General features: G+C 40.6%; 2 long non-coding RNA genes across 2 annotated transcripts; one reads left to right on the top strand and one right to left on the bottom strand.

Annotated features, from left to right (window-relative positions):
• Positions 1 to 335: 335 nt before the first annotated feature.
• LOC120567041 lies at positions 336 to 810 on the bottom strand. Its single transcript, XR_005640510.1, has 2 exons — positions 670 to 810; positions 336 to 554 (listed from the first exon to the last, which is right to left on the bottom strand). It is a non-coding gene; the product is annotated as an uncharacterized LOC120567041 (long non-coding RNA).
• Positions 811 to 1,434: 624 nt separating this feature from the next.
• LOC120567042 lies at positions 1,435 to 1,819 on the top strand. The gene is made up of 2 exons (XR_005640511.1): positions 1,435 to 1,523; positions 1,631 to 1,819. It is a non-coding gene; the product is annotated as an uncharacterized LOC120567042 (long non-coding RNA).
• The last annotated feature ends 18,719 nt before the right edge of the window (positions 1,820 to 20,538 follow it).

Raw genomic sequence — 20,538 nt, 5'->3', positions numbered from 1 at the left:
AACAGCTCAAGCTACGGACCCTGGACCGGGAGATGGACCACCTAACCTGCTCTTTGTTCCTGAGGCGGTATGGTCTCAGGTGCTGCATTGGGTTCACACCTCCCACCCTGGGATGAATCGAACTCTGACATTGTTAAAGAGACACTTCTGGTGGCCGTCAGTTGAAGCTGATGTCCGGGCTTACGTGGCGGCTTGTTCTACCTGTGCTTGGGGTAAAGCCACTCACCAGTCTCCCTCGGGTCTACTGCAACCTCTCCCAGTTCCTAGTTGCCCCTGGTCCCATGTATGTTATGGCTGTGGCTAGAACACAGAGTATCACAACACGGACACAAAGGAAAACGTATAGAATGTCTTTTAATGATCGTCAAAGAAAAAACAAAGCAACCAGGGACAGTAGTTGCGCAGGTGGGGGAGAACAGTACTGCAGCGGGCGTGGGCTGAGTGTGGCGTGTCCAAAAAAACTCTCACAGGAATCCAAGCAGGGAGATAGAAGGGTTGAGGAGCAAATGGCTGGCGGAACAGCAGTCTCAGGCAGCAGGTCGGGTGGTGTAGGTCTGGAAAGGAGGGCAAAAAGGAAACAGACAGGTAAGTGGAGCACGAGGAAAAAGACGAGGCAAAAAAACTTAAGAGCATGGAAAAAAAGACAATTGCAACTGGGAGCCAAGTTACCACTTTGGTAGCTGTAACGATCTGGCGTCGAAGACAGGTTCCAACCGGGTCTAAATACTGATCAGCGGAATCCGCAACAGCTGAGCAGAAGGTGATTGCAGGATCGCCGGCAGCCGTGCAGGTAGGTTGATCGCCCGGCCACGCCCCTTGACCCACTTTCAGCCGCTCCAGCAAAACAGACAGACACAGGGAAAAAGGGAGAGAGAGAGAACACACACACACAGGACGGGAGAACACAACCGCTCCCATAACAATGTAGCTCTGGACTTTGTCACAGGCTTGCCTAAATCTGAAGGTAATGATACTATACTTACCATCGTGGACAGATTCTCTAAATCTGCCCACTATATAGCATTACCAAAATTACTGACTGCCAGTGATACAGCAGACCTCGTAGTCCAACATGTATTCTGTCCCCATGGAATACCTGTGGACATCGTGTCTGATAAAGGCCTACAGTTAATTTCTTGTGTCTGAAAAGTTTTCTGTGCTGCTCTGGGTGCATCTTTTAGTTAGCTCAGGGTTCCATCCCCAATCCAACGGTCAGACTGAGAGAGCTAATCAGGACTTGGAAGCGTCCCTTCGCTGTTATGGGGGCAGCTCTTCTCTTCCGTCCTGTGTGTTTCTCTCGCCTTTTCCCTGTTGTGTCTGTGTGTCTGTTTGTGTGGTGTTGCTGGCTCTGCCTGAAAGTAGGTCAAGGGGCGTGGCCGGTCTATCTACCTACCTGCACAGCTGTTGGTTATTCCGCCAATCTCGACCTGCACAGTTGCTGTCGATTCCACTAACCACTGCTGCAGTATTTATACCCGGTTGAAGCTCACCTTCGGCACCAGATTGTTGCACCTACCAATGTGGTAACTTGGCTCCCAGTGAAAACTTTGTTAGTTCTAGTTTTGCCTTAATCTTGTATTCCTCGTGCTTTGTTTAAAGTCCTGCCTCTCTGTCCAAACCTACGCCTCAGACCTGCTGCCGTTTCCTGCTGTTCTGCCAGCTCTACATAACTCAGACCTCGCAACCTCCAGAGAGAGAGTTTGGATGCATCTCTGCCTGCCGCCTCAGCTGCAATCCAGTTCAGTGTCCTCCAGCCCTGTTTTCTCTATCCTAGGCTGCTATAAGTACTAGTCTCTCATTAAAACGTTTGAAATCGTTACTCTGTGTCTGCGTGTGGTTTCCTCTGTGTTTTGGGTCAGAGCCTCGGCCTTAACAGCAATGGTTAAGACCTTACCTTGGACTATCATCATTTATAAGTTAACCAACTATAATCTAAAATTGAAAACCATGGAAAAGCCTTACTTTACCAGAGTGGCTATAATTTAGGCTATGATTTGAGCTTTTATAATAATTTGTGGAGTTGAAAAATAATAATTCTTACTCCAGAGTAAAAACCCTGTGTCACACACATTCAAACATGATTATTAAACAATTACAGTTTGATTCAGCCACTAGATTGGGGCAGAGATAGATTTGGCTGTGCATGCCCTATGAACACCAGAGAGCAGAATAAGGCTACGTTTACTATGCTACGAGTTTTTAGCAATAGTACAAGAACTAATCTTAACACGGCCAAACCATCAACATTCTCGTATACTGGACATGCGTGTGCTGGGGTAAACAGGAGGCAGCATTAATACTCCACTCGTTGCTGGTGGTTGCCATGTTAACGCTAGTAGCTTAGTCTCAGAGACCGGGACGTCATGACCCAATCAGGCGGCGAAACACTGGCGTCAGTGTTGGTGTTGTGAAAGGTCTCTGTTTGCGGCCGTTGAGACTGCAACACAACCCCAGAGATTCCAAACCAATACTGGGTAAGCAGTGTTTTCAAATGTAGCCAGAGCATTATGAATGCGAGGTGTAAACGTAGCAAAAGATATTCGTTTTTAAACCAAAACGTAGCAATGTAAATATAGCTTAAGCCTTCTTTGGAATAAAACGGCAACAGTGTACCTGCATTAATACAAGCAAATTTTAGAACTTAACGATGACTTCATTTATATTTAACTCTATGCCTTAGAACATGAAAGTTGTCCTCACTATCACTCAAGTGTTTAATAGATGGAGGTAGAGAGGGAGATGGAGGAAGAGTTGAAAAAGAAAGACAGAAGATGGTAATACTTTCCACAAACCTAATGAGACCTGCATTAGAGTCACTAAACACTGAGATAGTGAGCGACTGAGTGAGTGTGTGTGTGCGTGTGTATTTTTATATATTTCTATACTAGTTTAAATCAGGTTTAGACCTTGAGAGAAGGAGTTTGCTCTTCACTGCTAAGCTCATAAGGCTTATATAGGATTAATATGTTTGTGTAGGATAAAGATTACATTTAGGATTAGATTTGGATTAGGTTGTGGCTCAGTGGGTAGAGCAGGCGCACATATAGTTGGAGGTTGGAGGTTTATGCCTCGATGCAGAGGTCCAGGGTTCGAATCCAACTTGTGACTATTTTCTGCATGTCTTCCCCCTCTCTCTCCCCTTTCTCACCTAGGTGTCCTGTCAAAATAAAGGTGGAAAAGCCTAAAAAAGAAAATAGATTTGCATTAGGTTATAGTGCCGAGAAAAAAGAAAAAAAAGTAATCCTGAAAATTCTTTTAAAGGTGCCCTACCACACGTATTTCATTACTTTGTGGTAATGTCTGAAGTTCTACCATGGACTCTGTAACATTTTTTGTGGAAAAAATGCCTTGGTTACTTTGTTTCAAGCCATTCTAGCGTGGTATAGAAAGCCTACAGGAAGACTCAGCTCGATTTCTGCCAGTTCTCATTAATATTCAACAAGCTATATCCTTTACCCAGCCCAACTGGGCGAGCTAATGAATAGTAATGAGCTCAGGCAATATGATGTCAGACTGATGTCAGCTTTTGTAATTGGTTGGTTTCATGTGACGACACGCGAGAGCGCGAAATTCAGATGGAGGGCAGAAAGTGAAGTAGCTGAGGATCTGCCGTCTGAAAAAATGCCAATGTTTTGTTCCAAAAAAAAAAAGTTCCAAAGATTGTCATTCATAAAGTTGAGAAATGTAAAAAGCTCACAGAACAACGCCGTAAAAAGTGGATTTCAAATGTACGTCTGCGGTCGGGTAGCCTGACAAGCCAGACCCACATCAAGATGTTGAGTCTGGGAACTCACCATTGAGCTCAATCCGAGGGGCGGGATAAACGGTTGTCTTACAAATTCCCTCTGCAGGCAATAGGATAGCGCTACAACCAGGCAGAGCAACGAAGAAGGTAGCGAAGCTAGTTGATAGATTAAACTTTTGCCGTATCCGGTCGGCAAACTCCGAACACATCTTCCTTTTTTAAGAATGATTTCTGTGCCGTTCTTTGTTCTTTTCTCAAAGAAAAGCTTAACTCCAAGTCTTCCAGAAGACCGCTGTTCCCAGCAGCAGCAGCCATAAGCCCGCCCACCGACTCTATACACGATGTGATTGGCCTGACCAGAGTTTGGTTTTTCCAGCTCGCAAGTCAACGGAGAGTGCCTAGAAGCAGCCAGCTGACAACAACCCACAATCAGTGGGCATCAGTGGGAATGGGAAATTAAATGATCAAGGTAAATTATTGTACTAAGATGTGTAACCAGCATTATTATTAAATGTTACAAACCGGCCCGGATTATCCATAAGGGCACTTGGGCCAGTGCCCAGGGGCACCAAATGACAGAAGCTTTAACAATATTTTCCGTAAATTGTTATATTATTCACTTGAAATTGTTGAAAGATGATACATTACTTGTTTATGAACACTAATTTCACAATAATAATAATAATAATAATAATAATAATAATAAATTATAAATAGAGTTGAGTTGGTCCACAGGTACGCGCAAATGTATCATTTGGGAGATGGGGGAGGGGGGGTTAACAATAATCAAAAGTGACCAGTTTAACCCCCCCCCCCAAAATGTTATCATAATGATGAATGTAAAATATTAACTGTTATAAAAAAGACATAGAAAAATCCACGCAGCTGACACGCAACAGAAACGTCATACTCACGCCACACAACCAGTGTGTAGCTGGCCTAATTGGCAAGCAAAGAAAAACATTTTTCACACAAACCCCCCCACCTCTGGGTGAGACTTGGTTGCGCCCAACCCATATCTGTGTTTTTCAAGCTCACAGCAGGCCGGTGCGCTTCATGAGTTTATTCAGTAAGCAGAGAAGTGTGAAAGACCGGTACACAGTCTGCGCTTCTTTTCCTAGAACTCGTATTTCTTTCAGAGAACTTTGATGAATTGATAGTCTTTTGTCCATATCTTATTCATTTTCGTTCCTTTTATTGTCGTTAGCTGTGATGCTAAAGCAGTTTTAGCTTTCCCATGACACTTTTGAAAGTTTTTGAACAATCGGAGGAGTTGCTTTCAGGGCCCGTGAAATAAATTCAGAAACATACGCATTTGACCGACCCACAATGCTGCTATATATAAACTTGTGAAATTTGTGTTTGGTAGATTATTTCTGTGTGGTAACAATGCATTTTGGCAATAAATCGTATACGGTTGGAAAGCCTGTTTAGTTCCCTTTCAAATGGTGCCCCATTTGTAAGGAACAGAGCTGAGTAAATATTTGCCAAATCTTCTCTGCCAATGCCAAACAGCTTATTCTGCCATTGACTCGTTTGTTTGGTGGATTGGATGATTGAAGTTTGAAGAAACAAGACATATTGGAAATTTAACAATTCATTTAACAACCAGGAGCCTCAGTAGCGTGTGGAAGAACCATACACAGCCACAACAGCCTGGCACCTCCTCCTCAAGCTGGTCACCAGCCTGGTCACACACTGCTGTGGGATGGCATCCCATTCTTCAACCAGCATTTGTTGCAAGTCAGCCAACGTGGTTGTGTTGGTTACTCTGGCATGAGCAGCACTTCCAAGCTCCCACAAGTGTTCAATGGGGTTGAGGTCAGGACTGCTGGCAGGCCGTTCCATCCTCTCCACTCCCACATTCTGGAGGTAGTCTCTGATAAACCCCGCTCTGTGGGGACGAGCATTGTCATCTTGGAGGATAGAGTTTGGTCCCAGACTGTGTAGATATGGGATGGCCACTGGTTACAGAATCAGGCACCTGATTGTCAGCATCTGGGGGTACCAGAAGCTCAAAACAAGAGTTAATAGCAACAGCAAAGAAAAGCTGTTTGGCATTGTCAGAGACGATTTGGCAAATTTTTCATGGGCGCAACCCACATACTGAGCTCTGCTGCTCATCCCACTTTGTTCCTTACAAATGGGGCACCATTTGAAAGGGAACTAAACAGGCTTTCCAACGGTATAAGATTTATTGCCAAAAAGCATTGTTACCACAGAGAAATAATCCACCAAACACAAATTTCCTTACTTTTTGTTTTAAGTTTAGTATTGATTTTAGCTTTTTGAATTGATAGACATTTTACATTTTGAAAATTTGAATATAGTGCTCACTGCTCATATGCCTACATGTATGTATCTGGATAAGTTAGTAAATTACATTTGAGAAATCACCTTGATTATGTCTGATATTTTTGGCAGGGGGAAAGGAAGTGTTGGTTTCTCCTTGCATAATGAAAATGCTTTGTTATTTGTTAGATTTTTTTTTTGGCTTGTCTGCTGGGCTGATGTACTGATGTGTATTGATTTTTACATTTTGAATTGAGTGCTGTGCTTTTTGAAATCAACATTTTTAATTGAGGCATTTGAATATAGTGCTCACTGCTTATATGCCTACATGTATGTAGTTGGACAAGTTAGTAAATTACATCTGAGAAATCCCTTGATTATGTCTGATATTTTTGCCAGTAGGACAGCACGAGTAAAGGGGGGGCCTTTGAGGTATAGTGCCCAGGGACACCACATTGTCTTAATACGGGCCTGGTTACAAATGTGATTGTCTGAAAATCACCCTGTATAATTGGACCAGAGAACTTGCATGTTTGTAAAAAGGTTGTCAAAAAAGATAACTTCACAACAATTCACATAATTCATATTCATGAATTAACTAATTATGCTCCCCACTGCTATATTGCAGGCTATGCAGATGCCGGATGCCAGACTGAGCTAACGATGGATGAGATTGAGAAGATGGAGGATGTTCTGAGACAGAACACAACAGAGCTGGGAGATCTTCGAACCAAAGCACTGGACACACAGTTTAACCAGGAGTCCTTAGCCTGACATTATCCCCATCATTGATGAGGCAGAAACCCTTTCCCCAGCACACAAGCGCAGATTGGCTTCATCTTGGTAAGAGTGTGGGCACTAAAATCACAGTGAGAAGGACATGTGAACAATAGATTATTAAAGATATTTTCTGCCTTTTTGCCCAGTTGAGGACTTGAGACTCTACTCGGACTCGAGATTTAGGGACTTTACTACAACAGAGACTGTAATATTACCTTAATCTCGCAGATGCCAGTTCCGTGACAGTCAGCGACAATCCCATCAGGGGAGGACCCCATGTATGGCCATTAGGGGTTCAGCCAGAGACCACTGTTCATACAGGAGAAGCCTACATGCTCCTGACCCATCAGCTTCTCATACACTCCTCTGATTTGTGTTTCATGTTTGCATCCATAACTGTACACAGTACACATGCAAAACATTAAAAGGAAATTATTACTTAGTATTGGATGTGTAGAGTCAGTTCAGTGATTTAAATGCCATTACCCTAACCCCTATACTTAGTTATACTCCTGCATAACCCTAGCCTTATAACCTTATAACAAATGTTGACCTTTCAGGGCTGTCCATACCATGAATTAACTATGAAAACACTAAATATTTGTTCTAACTGAAGAAGGCCTACAGTAGATGAAAGAGTATGGACCACAGCTTTATAGTTGTGGTATGGACTCTCCTTCCACTTCATAGAACACTTTTTTAGTTACAGTTCTTAATGTGGACAGTCTCATACCCCAAATCTTACCTCTGCCTTACCCTAATTCGAACCCTAAATACCTTGTAGCGGCTGTGGTGAACCTATATGCTTCTGGGTATCATATGACCTTGATCAAGCTCTTGGATGGTTGCTGGGGGTTAGTTTTAAGAACCTTTTTCAGCTTAGAGGCAGTTATGCATCCAGCTCTTTGCCTAAACCAAATCTTGCTTGCACTCGGACTTCGAGTTGCCCTCTCTACAGCCTGGACCTGGGACAGGGTGAGCTCTTCGAGCTGGAAATCCTGGCATAGCTCTCCAAGCTCTTTGGGCAGTTACTGCAGAGTCTCTGGTGTTCTGTATTCAAGAACAGTTTTAGGAAGCATGCTAGTATTTGGGGATGAATTCTTGTGGTAAGGCTCCCTAACCATCAGTGCTGCACTCCTTGGACAGTTTTTGCTTAAGTTCTCAAAAAACCTAGCATATGTTTCTGACCCTCTCTTCACTCTTGGACATGGAAGTGATTTCCCAACCTTGTTTTCAGTTGTCCTGCCATCAATGGAACGGTCAAGCTTTTGTTTTTGGGGATTTTGCATCGGAGAAGTCGATCAGAGTTACTGGAGCAGCAGGAATCTGAAAATAAGTTAACACAAATAAGATCATTAAGTCCACACCACCGAGGTTGTGGACCCACCCGCTGACAAAAACGTTGTATGCCTCCAGACGTTTATAGGCCTCCAGACGTTTATAGGCCTTCATTTGCCGTCTGGTGTAGTACAATGTCTAAAGGACCAGATAGTTGGTGATGTCAACAGACTGTCGGAAAATCTTCAAGTTCTACTGAAAACTCACTCATCTTCATGAGGTACGGGTCACGTTCCAACATATCTGCTAATTAACTCCTTGTATCTTTGTCTTGAAACTGGATCTAAATCAGTACAATACGGACTCTGTGCAATGGTTTCCTCCATATACGTATTCTCCATGTTTACTTCCTCCTGTCACTACCCGATTGGTGCCGCCTGCAAAATCCGTTCTGCGCATGCGCAAAATATTCGCGCATGCGCTGTTGTACGAGGATTTACGACACTACCCGATCTGTTCCACGCTAGCCTCCACCGGGAAGCTAACGTTAGTTTAGCTAATAGCTAATTTGGCTGACCGCTAGGTGATTATAGTGGTCTGCCGTTAGCCTCCACCGGAAAGCTAACGTTAGTTTAGCTAACGGCTAATTTGGCTAACCGCTAGCTGATTGTAGCGGTCTGCTGTTAGCCTCCACAGGCAAGCTAACGTTAGTTTAGCTAACAGCTAATTCGGCTAATCGCTAGTTGAGACAGCATGTAAACTTTAAAAGACCCTCAAAATAAAACTTGAAAATAAACGTTAACATATATAACAGCTGTTGTGTCAGTTCTACTTAACTTGAAAATAAACGTTAACATATAACAGCTGTTGCATCAGTTCTACTTTACTTGTGCTCATTTAAAATACAATCACTCAATACTTGTCTTTATTGTTATTACTGTAAAGTCTTAATTTACGTGTAGCCTGCTTTTCCCATTAAGTTTGACTTAACGTTATTTTAGACTGAATCTAGCCGTCGGGTAGTGGTTAGCCTATCTCTGATTTTTCTTTGTTGTGGAAAGATGTACTGTTTGGTTTCCATGACAACAAAAGTAAAAAACAGAAAGAAATATACCTAGTTAATTTGTTGATCATTTTAGGGAAATATCATATTCACAAAGCCAAATTTAGTAACTCTAAACCTTCTTTTACTGCTTTTGGTAAGGAAACAGAACAGTACATTAAAACCATCTATGACTCAAAAAATAAGAAAACTGCTAAAAATTTTCACATTCACAACATAACACAAACACATATGGACCTAACACATTTCAAAAGATGCAAGTAAAAACGGTTTTGTATGGCAGGGCACCTTTAAAATATATTTTTCCCCATCTTGGGTGCTGGTCCAGCGGTTGCCATAGTTTTTTTGTAGTAGTTTTCGTGCCTAAACCTAACCAAACCTTAACCATAGAGGTGTCGTAGTGCTTTTGGAAGGCACTGACCTGCAAGAGCAACACATGGGAAATAATTTGAACTGTTTTCAAAGGAAATTACCGATTACCCTTTTTTCTGTCATGAAGGTTGGATGACTTGTTGGCTCTGTGAAATACCATCACCTCATCCACCTGAAACCTCTCTCCTCTCCCAAAGCCCCTGTCATAACCAATGTCAGACTGAATATTTGGACAAAATTAAGACTGAATAACATTCAAATAAAAATATCTGTTGAAGGTCCAACCATTTCTGCTTTTACTTCTTTAGTAAACATCTTTACTTCTTTGCTTTATTCCATTTCAACTATACGATTGCTTGTCATTTCTATAATCAGCGTACATATTAGTCTATGGCACCCTTTTGTGCATTTTGGCAATTTGCAACAATCAATTCACTCCTCTTGATTGCCTATCAGCACCCTCAACAAGCTCCCCCGTCAAACCAGTCACAGTGACATGCATCGTTTGATACAGCCACTGATTTGTCTCGGTATGGGGCACAAAGCTCTGAATGCTGTGGTGGTTTTGCACTGAGATCACACGAATCAAGCTGTATGTCCTGTATCACAATGTCTTCTTATATTCATTTCAAAGTGTGAATATAAACTACATCATTTTCTGGGCAACAGACTCTCCACTTAAATGTTGAAAGACCTCACAAGTATAGCCAGACAAGTGTATTCATGTGTGTGTGAGAGTGTGATCGAGACCCGAGCTCATTCTGCAGCGATGGGATTTCTATTCAATAAGTGTAGCTGTCTCTCCTCCACTCTGCTGTTTATTATGCCGTGGAAATGATGCTTTTCCTTCGGGAGGGTTAGAAAATGGTGTATAAATTGCACTTTCCTTTGGGATGGGTTAGAGCAGCGTGTGTACCAGACAGCTGTCAGCTTTATCTTACAAACCCCTCTCTCTTTCTATTCTTTTTTTCTCTCAGTCTCACTCATCGTCTTTCTGTATTTATGTGTGTGTGTGTGTGTGTGTTCGTGTGTGTGCGTGCGTGCGTTGGGTGGGAGTTACTGTAGAGCAGCCAGATGCTGCTGTAAGAATTGTCAAGCACATCCTAACCCCTGAGACGTATTGACACACACACACACACACACACACACACACACACACACACACACACACAAAAAACCATCAGAGCGAGACAAAACACTCTGCCCTTTTGGCAATAGTCGTGTGTATGTCCCAGTCTATGGAGAGAGTCTAAATGACCTGGGACTTGTGGTCGGACTGATACCATATCTCATTTGCTGGTGCATGTGTGTGTATTGATGCTTCAGTACAGTTTCAGTTTTCATTTCTTTGTCATTGTAGTTGTGTTTTCCTGCTGATGTGATGCACTTATGCGTGTGTCTAGCTCCACAGAAAAGTGTGTTCCTGTGAGTGTTTTCTTTGACAAAATCCAGATATGCTAGCAGAGCGTTGTTGCTGAACAATATTTTTTTTGTTGTGTCTGGTATAAAAGATTTTGAATGGTGACAAATTTCTCATATGGCAGCTTCAGAAGCTTCAACTCTTACAGTTTCTTTTTTTTGGCTGCAATTCTGATATTTGTGAATAAAGCAGTGGACAAAACAATGCAAATGTCTGGTAGTCAATAATTGTCGTGGGTACTTGGTAGACATATACTGTACATAGCGCACTATTTGTACCTTATCAGGTTAACACTTTATACTGTACTTTATGCTATACTTTATACTGTTTCATAACTTAATCTCCTTGACAAACAGCACTGAAACCAGCTCTGCAGCCTTGATGATCTTCTACTCCGAGCTGCAATTGTACTCCACTCCATTACAAGGGTTATAGCTTGCAGACAAGATTTGTTTAAATAAATTATTGTTTGAACTGCAAGCAGTTCCTTTTGAAGCATTGATTTCCCATCCCGAGACACAAAAGAATTAGTTGGATTGCTTCAGAAAGATTGCTTTGTGTGCTCCAAGGTGAGATACACACGGGTTCTAACTGAAATATGTGTGAGCAATGCACCAAATGTCACACAGCTTATGAAACACTGGTTTACCCTGTGTTGATGTGTTCTTGCGTATGTGTCGAAGGAATGGATGAGGAGAGACTAGTTGTTGAAGTCGAGAATTATCCTGAGCTACACGACCCGATTATGAAGACTCGCAACGACTTGTGTTGCATTCACACCAAGGCATTTTCGCTCGAATTCAGCGGCGCAATCATACACATAGTCAATGCAAAAAACACAATTAAGACACGAAATTTGCTGCTTTCGCGCCACCGCAAATTGTCGGTGTGAACGCGTCATTAGGCATTGGTGGTTGAAGGTAAGGGATTACTCCAGAAACATTCCAGCAGTTGCCGTAGTAGTGGGTACATCAAGCCAGTCATTCTACCATAGTAGACAGTTGGGCCACAAATTCAAGAACCTGTTGGAATGTTTCTCGAATGCCATAGCCGTCTCATCAACTGCTGCTGCTTAAAATCAATATTGTCTAGCGAGCCGTAGCCCTGAATATTGGCTCTTCAGGTGAGAAATCAAGTCTGCAATTTTCCGCAGGGTTGTGCGATGGTCGGAGTGTCACTGAAACGGCCCATTTGTGTGATGTCCTGTTGTGTTCTTTAACCCCTGAATGTAGCACAAGTAGACTTTATATTTCACAGTTACTGTTTACGTCAGATCATTTATAGATCTTGACATTTGTGACCGCACTTCATTTCACGGAGAAAGAAAAGAGACGAGCGAAACTGTTTGGCTGTTTCAGCTGTTACACAAACTCCTAGGCAGTTCAGCGCATGTGTGTCGGGATTTAAAACTTTCTTGTGGCAGCGATAGAGGCAGTCATGTTTCCTGATTACAGTACGGGACACTCACACCACCTCAAAACTGACTAAAAAGTCTGATCACCGGTTTCATTATTGGCCACCGCAGCGTGACATGGGGTTGCCTTCCTCCAAAACTTGACTTGGTCTCAACACACACACAAAAACCATAGCTGCCAAAATGCCCCACACAAAAAATAAAGTAAAGAAATCTCTTTAATATGGTGTGCCATGTTTTCCCTTTTCATCTGAGCTCAGAATCCAAATAATAGACAAGTCATCTCCGTTGTGTCTCATTAGTATTTCAGGTGGCCAAGTCATCAGATCGTCTTTTTGTGTGTGTGTGTGTGTGTGTGTGTGTGTGTGTGTGTGTTTGCTGTTAATTTGCCAGACTTGTTTCCTATTACAACCTTTTATCAGGATCGCAGACATCTGGCTTGTGGCTCATCACAAACAAGAAATGTTTCTCTCAAATTTCTTTTTTTTTTTGCTGCTGAAATTGACAGTGATGGTAAATTTAAATTGTTATGACTGAGAGCATGCTGTTGAAAGCAAACCCAGGAACTACAATACTTAAATTTAACAATGAAACTAACATGAAATGGGTCTGGCAAATGTTCAGAAGCAGGATGCCAGGAGTGAGTGTGCCAAAGAAAAACAAGTAGTTAACCCCAAAGAAACAACATGAGTCACTGATAGACTGTGACAGTATAGTACTGCATCATATTATCAGGGTTCAACAATGATTGCCCGGGGCAAGTAAAATGCCATCACGGGCTAGTAAATCTATTAACTCACTTGCCCAATAGGGCAAGTGGTAACTTTAATTTAATTTATTGAAAAGGGTAATTATTTTTTTTTTCCAACCTGTCTAATAGAAAAATCTTTCAAATTGGTCCAGTATTAAGCGAGAACACAGTGACCAGCCCTTACGAACGTTGCTGTAATGTAACCTAAAGCAATAGGGCAATTGTGCACCCTTGATTTTTTTTTTTTTCACTAAAAGCGATTGTTTTTACATGCTCAGATTGTTATCAAAAGTGTCTGATAACATTAATGATCTCACAAGGTGACTTCTTGTCCGAAGACAGTGGTGTGGAGAGTGCGAGTCGGGAAAAAGGCGTTCCGGGAGTCTGTTGTTTTGGAGTAGGCTTAAAGGACTGAAGAACACCAAATTAAAAAATAAGTTGTATGACCGAGAAAGGAGGAAGAGGATTGGTAGCGTTGTTGAGGGTTTTCAACGCTGCAGAAACCTCTGTGATTTCAAAGGAATGAAAGCTGATGAGGGCTCTCGTCGTTAGGGACAAGTAAGTTATAACGTTAGCTTTGCTGTTTCACCGTTTGCTGTTTTCAATAGGTCAGTTTAACCTCGTTCATTTGGTATTGTTTGCTCCCAACTGGTTGGCTTTACAGCAGTAGCGCCAGTCTGCTAATCTACAACCTAACGTTTTAACCACATTTTCATTATGCAAAGAGAAACCAACACTTGCTTTCCCCCTGCCAAAAATATCAGACATAATAAAGATGATTTCTCAAATGTAATTTACTAACTTATCCAACTACATACATGTAGGCCTATGAGCAGTGAGCACTATATTCAAATGTCTCAATTCAAAATGTCTATCAATTCAAAAAGCCAAAATCTATACTATATATTGCAGCATTGTTGGTCGGTCAAATATGTATTTTTCCGACTTTATTTCACGGGCCCTGAAAACAACTCCTCTGATTGTTCAAAAACTTTCAAAAGCATCATGGGAAAGCTAAAACTGCTTTAGCATCACAGCTAACGACAATAAAATTACCTAAAATGAATAAGATATGGACAAAAGACTATCAATATTAGATCAAAGAATATGGATTTATTGAACAAAGTCCTCTGAAAGAAATACAAGTTCTAGGAAAAGAAGCACAGACTGTGGACCGGTCTTTTACACTTCTCTGCTTACTGAATAAACTCATGAAGTGCACCAGCAGTGCTGGCCATGCTATGTGCTTGAAAAACACGTTGAAGGGTTGGGCGCAACCAAGTCTCACCCAGAGATTGGGGGGGGGGGTTTGTGTGAAAAATGTTTTTCTTTGCTTGCCAATTACATTGAATCAAGAAAGCCAACCACTTATCATGTTTTATAACAGTTAATATTTTACATTCATCATTATGATAACATTTTTGGGAGGGTTAAACTGGCCACTTTTGATTATTGTTAAACCCCACCCCCCATCCCCCAAATTATACATTTGCGCGTACCTGTGGACCAACTCAACTTTGACAGATTGGGGAGGGGGAGTGATAGTGGTCATGTAATATTGATTTATTTATAATTTATTATTATTATTATTATTATTGTGAAATCATAAATGAGTAATGTATGGTCTTTCAACAATTTCAAGTGAATAATATAACAATTTACAGAAAATATTGTTAAAGCTTGTGTCATGTGGTGCCCCACCACTGGTTGTGAAAGGTTGGTGCCCCTGGGCACTGGCCCAAGTGCCCTTATGGATAATCCGGGCCTGCCTAGGGCAATGCGCGTCCATGAATCTGGGGGGGGGGGGAGATTCTGAAGGGGGGTGTATTTGTTTGTCAGTTGAGTTCAAATATCAACAATCTTCGCGCCGCACGTTTACTGCACCTTTAATGGAGGTGGTGCGGCAACCTGGAGGCCGCGTGGCAACTGTCTAACGCGCTGCGCTCTCATCCAAGAATTCCTGATAATAGACACCTCCATAGAGGATAGTAAATCATGTGCTGTGTTATTTATTGATCTATCAAAAGCCTTTGATACAGTCAATCATGCTATCTTATTATCACGATTGGCTTGCATTGGCCTCTCTGATGCTGCTATAGGTTGGCTCAGTAGTTACTTAAATAACAGATGTCAACGTGTACTTCTAAATGACTACATTTCTGAGAAATTTACTGTTAACTCTGGTATACCGCAGGGCTCTATTTTGGGCCATTTGCTGTTTACAGTATATATTAATAACCTCAGTGAAAATGTTATGAATGCAAATATACATATGTATGCTGATGATACCATTATCTATTGTTCTGCAAAATCACCTGCTGAGACAATTTTAAAGCTACAAAAAGCATTTGAAAATATTCAGCTCAATCTACATGCATTAAAGCTAGTTCTTAATGATTAGAAAACTAAATACATGTTTTTTACTACAACACGTAAGCCTGGACCTTCCCTGCCTCAGCTCCACACATTACAGGGCAGGCCAATAGAATTAGTTTTCTCATACAAATACCTGGAATTTATGTTGGAGGAAGACATGTCTTTTAATTTGCATATTGAGCAGTTACTCACTAAATTGAAATTAAAGCTGGGTTTTTACTTCAGAAACAGTTATTGCTTCACACAGAAAGTCAGAAAAAAAGCTGGTTGAATCTACCTTTTTGGCAGTTTTAGACTATTGAGATGTGTTTTATAGACACTCCACAAAGACCCTTTTGAAATCATTGGATTCTGTGTATCATTCAGCACTAAGATTTATAAACGCATGCAAAGTACTCTACCCATCACTGTGTATTATATGAAATGGTTGGTTGGCCCTCACTCAACACAAGAAGGCTTAAACATTGGTTGACCTTTGTGTACAAATCAATAACTGGACACACTCCATATTTAACTACACTTTTAGCACCTAGTAGATCTAAATACAATCTAAGATCAAGTAGCTACATACTGTATAATGTTCCACAAACTACAACAGAGTTTGGCAAAACTGCTTTTAGTTACAGTGCTCCAACTTTATGGAATGAGTTGGATCAGCTAAAACTGCAGGTTTTTATTTCACATACTGAATTCAAGTCCTACCTAAATCAAATATCTAAACATGTCTGCGCTTGTTTTTAAAATGTGATTTTATTATTTATTTATTTATTTCCTATTTATTATTATTGTCCATCCCTGTCTGTCTGTTACTTGTTGTCTGTTAAAGTGTATCCTCTATGTGCTGCCTTCTTGGCCAGGGCTCACTTGTATAAGAGATTGTAACCTCAATGTGATTCTTTTCCCTGGTAAAATAAAGGTAAAATAAAATAAAAATAAAATGTTTAACATTAAAAGATGATTTATAAAATCATGCCAAAAATATTATTGTATACAATATGTAGTAGGGGGTCCCTGCTCTGTCTCTTTTTCAGTTAAGGGGTCCTTAAAAAACATTGAAGACCCCTGCAATATGGGACTGCAACGGGATCTATCCATCGCATTTTGTCCTTGGCAACATGCTGTGCCTCTCCCAATGACCGGTGCATTTTGTACAGCAACTCCTCTCTAACTTTTACATACACCAGCTAGCAGGGCCGTTTCTAGCTTTTTGGGAGCCCGATGCAAAATATTTTTTTTAAACAAGTATTTTTTATTTTATTTTTTAAATCTCGTTTTGCATATAGGGCCAACATCTTCCAAGAAGGACAGCACTGTTGTTGCAAAATTGGCCTTTGTTTGTGGTGTGACTCATTTAACTGTTGTCTCTAATAATTTCAAATCAATGTAAATAAAAGTGTTTACGATTTTGAACATATTATTTGTAACTGTTAGGCTATGGTTCTGACCCAGCACACAGATAAACAAACAAGGAATCTGAGTAACGATTTAACAAAATAGTTTAATGGAAGTTCAGTACTTATAGCACATTGCACCACTGCATAGGAGTCAGGCGATGAGGAATGGCTGGATCTGAAATGGCAGGAGAGTTAGTGCCAGGCAAGAAAATAAGCAAACATTTAGCACAGGATTTAAGAACTGGCTTGGGTTGTGACAACATTACATTAAAGTCTAAATGAGATAGTCAGGGCTGCTGCACTGAGCAGTTTTCTGTTTTCTCCTGTGTTTCCCCCTCCTTTTGTGTATCTGTACTTGTTTGTCTGTTTGTGAGCGGCACCTTGTTCTGGCTTTCTGGCTGAGTGACACACCAGAGGATCATTGCCAATCAACACACCTGACAGTCTTTACCATCAACCATCCACTCAACCATCCTGCATAATATAAGGTAAAAAAACCCATTGAGGTGTCCTCTCCCTGTTGTTTCATGAATGTACACTATATAGTTATTTGTTGTGTGAACTTAGACTATAATTTGTAAGGATTGTACAATTAGGATAGGTTTTTATAAGTGTACAATACTCCCAAAGTATAGTCCCAGATCACTGGAAGACATACAAATTGTGTGCTAAGAATGGCAAATAAAATGCACATGGAATAGAAATATACATGATCCTTTACTGTTAAAGAATAGAAAAAGAAATAAATCAACTAAGATGTATTGGTCTCAGACCAGTCTGCCGTTGTTAGAACCATTATAAAAACGCGTGTATAGGACTTTACAAGGCCTACTGCCCTTACAGCACAGACTTCATTTAAAACACATTTGCAACTTTACCAGCCTTTTCTAATTCTCTCAACAACTTCCATACTATATTCACCAAACTTCTAACAACAATATAAACAACAGTCTTCATAAATGCAATATAACAGCACCAATGACTGTCACATGAATAAGTTTTGAAATAATGGTCACAATGTTAAAATAATAACAGTACTTAACTGAACAGCAATATGTACCTGTGTTATTTAAATGCAGGCTAATAATAATAATAATAATAATAATAATAATAATAAGGTGAAACCACTGCTGAGTGAACAGAAAAGGCTCCAGGATTAATACATTCTGTCTGTAAGCCTGGTCAGGAGCAGGCTAGCTGCACAGAATAAATCTCCATGGTAACTTATGTGCCTCTGCTTTTCGTGAAACTGAGTCAAGGCTTAAAGGATAACTACTGTTTTTTTCCAACGTGGACCCTATGTTTTTGTGTCTAAGTGACTGATGGGAACAACAATCTTTGACATTGGTCCAGTATTAAGCGAGATCGCTGCAGTCGGCAGCGGTGAAACAAGCTACAATGTAAGTTAATAGGGCAATTGTCCAGCTTGTATTTACTTTCACAAAAGTGCTCATTTTGCCACTGATAGGCTGATATTTATATTCTATATTTATAAGTGTCTGACAACATTATGGACAGGATTTCTAAGGAGGTCGACCTTTCTGTTAAAAAATAAGATCCTTTTTTAAACATAAAAACATCCGCTAAGTTTGCTAAACCCACTGGACTCCATGTAAATAAAAAACAGTAGTTACCCTTTAAATCATCCAGGATAACTGGGCTTAATCTGCCATCTAGGTTTTGTGAAATAGCCCTCTGGTTTCCTGACTTTCGTCGCAATCATCTGTCTGTATCCGCCTTTGAGTCCAACTACAAAGCGTAAAACAGTGTCACTAATGTGGTCGTTTGTGGCAATTTGGGGAATTACTGTCCCATTAACAGGGGAGTAAGTCAGCAGTATGTTTGAAATGACTGAAGGGTTCCTATATATTTTCCATTTCAAAATTCCATACTTTTCCTTACTTATATTTCCAGACAATGTGGATGTCACCGTGCAAATAATAACTTAATTATTTAAATACATTATTTGAAAATCCAACTGTTAACACATGGCATATCATAGTATTAAGTACAGCCCAAAATTTCTGCAGCACCCCTGTGGGTAGGTAGACTACTATAACTCATACAAATGAATTTAAACCAAACCCAGACATGTTCAATGCACAGAATTGTATTCAAACAGCAATGAACCGTGCAATTTAACTGTTACCATTAGGGGTTGAAATTAGTCAAACATGACATAACATAAAACTGTTCACTATGAACCCTATTCAAGAAACTAAAAATAAAGTAAAGTAAGCTGACCACTTTGTCGTAAAAAACTAAGAATAAAGTAAAATAATTACATATATTAAAATAATTCATTTTTAAACTTAAACTTATATTAACATGTAACGTATTTAATCACAAACGTTCAGTGTCTCACAAACAGACAGACAGAGGTGGTAATAGACAAATATTGACTAAGTGACATATACAATATATACACACACATGCATATGCAGTGTCATGCTGATAGACATACATAGACACACAAACCATAATTTACCATTATTCAAATCTAGTGGCAGCTCCACACCAGCAAAATACATCCTAAGCCCTATTCGCACGGGATAAGTATTACCTGGTGACCTCCAGTCATTTGTAATAATTACGGAGGTTGTCTGTGATCTTAATCCCGTGCGAATCGGTCATGTCTGTAATTTGTAAAGTAATAATTCCCCTGCAAATGACCTACCATATTTCGCCGAAAACGGAGGTCCTGTGATAATATTAGTCCCGTGCAAATCGGCATCTCTGATTTGTCCAGGATTTGGCGGGGCTTTTTTGTTTTTTCAAGGTACCCATTTCCTTCTTTTGCGCCTTTTTTTCCCCATCTTTCGCGAAGAATGAAGGGTGCGTTGGAGTGTTTTGACAGTGTTTTGGATGCTGGGTCATGTCGCTATACATCATATACAATTTGCAGAAAGAGAAAGATGAAAACCACCACAAGTGCGAAGACAAAAAGAATGATTAGATGGCGATGGATGACATGTATAGCAGCATGCGGTAAGTATATTTTTTATGTTTGTATCATACATCTAGAGATAAAGACAAGACATCTCCAAGCAATAGCTTATCAAAAATAATGCACAATCAAGCGAGGGGGCTCACTTCATAATTAGAGGTTAATGTTACAAATAAATCAAGCGTAAAGCTTGAGCTAATAGATTTTAACCTGGTGAAATGTTTTGTTTTATCTAACCGGACCCTGCTTGACACCACCCGGAGAAAAAAGTGAGAGAAAGAAAAAGGAGAGGTCGCAGTTCGGATGATGACTGACTACCCGGTTGAGATTGTGTGCGTGTGTCCTCGAGATCTGACCACACACAAACACACGTAGCAGAGCTACCCACACCCATGTTTCTACTGTTGCTTAATGTCAGTAAATTCGAGTAAAATCACAGGCTTCGCTTATCCCTTTCAAATGCGCCAGATGAAAATCAGACGTGGGTGGGTAATTTATAATTCACACGAGGTCCCTAGATAATACTTATCCCGTGCGAATAGGGCTCCAGATACATTATTCACACTCATCACAAACTTTCAGCTAACCTTGAAGGACGAACCTCGATCCTAAACCATGTTCACATCCACAATTGACCTGTATAAACTATACATTCAAAGGCTCTTCAATTCATTCATTTTCTTTTCAATATCTTTATCATATTTCA

The sequence above is a fragment of the Perca fluviatilis genome, chromosome 10, assembly GCF_010015445.1.
Source record: "Perca fluviatilis chromosome 10, GENO_Pfluv_1.0, whole genome shotgun sequence".
Taxonomy (NCBI): domain Eukaryota; kingdom Metazoa; phylum Chordata; class Actinopteri; order Perciformes; family Percidae; genus Perca; species Perca fluviatilis.
The sequence above is the reverse complement of the archived record's forward strand: the minus strand, read 5'-3'. Positions and strand labels throughout refer to the sequence as shown.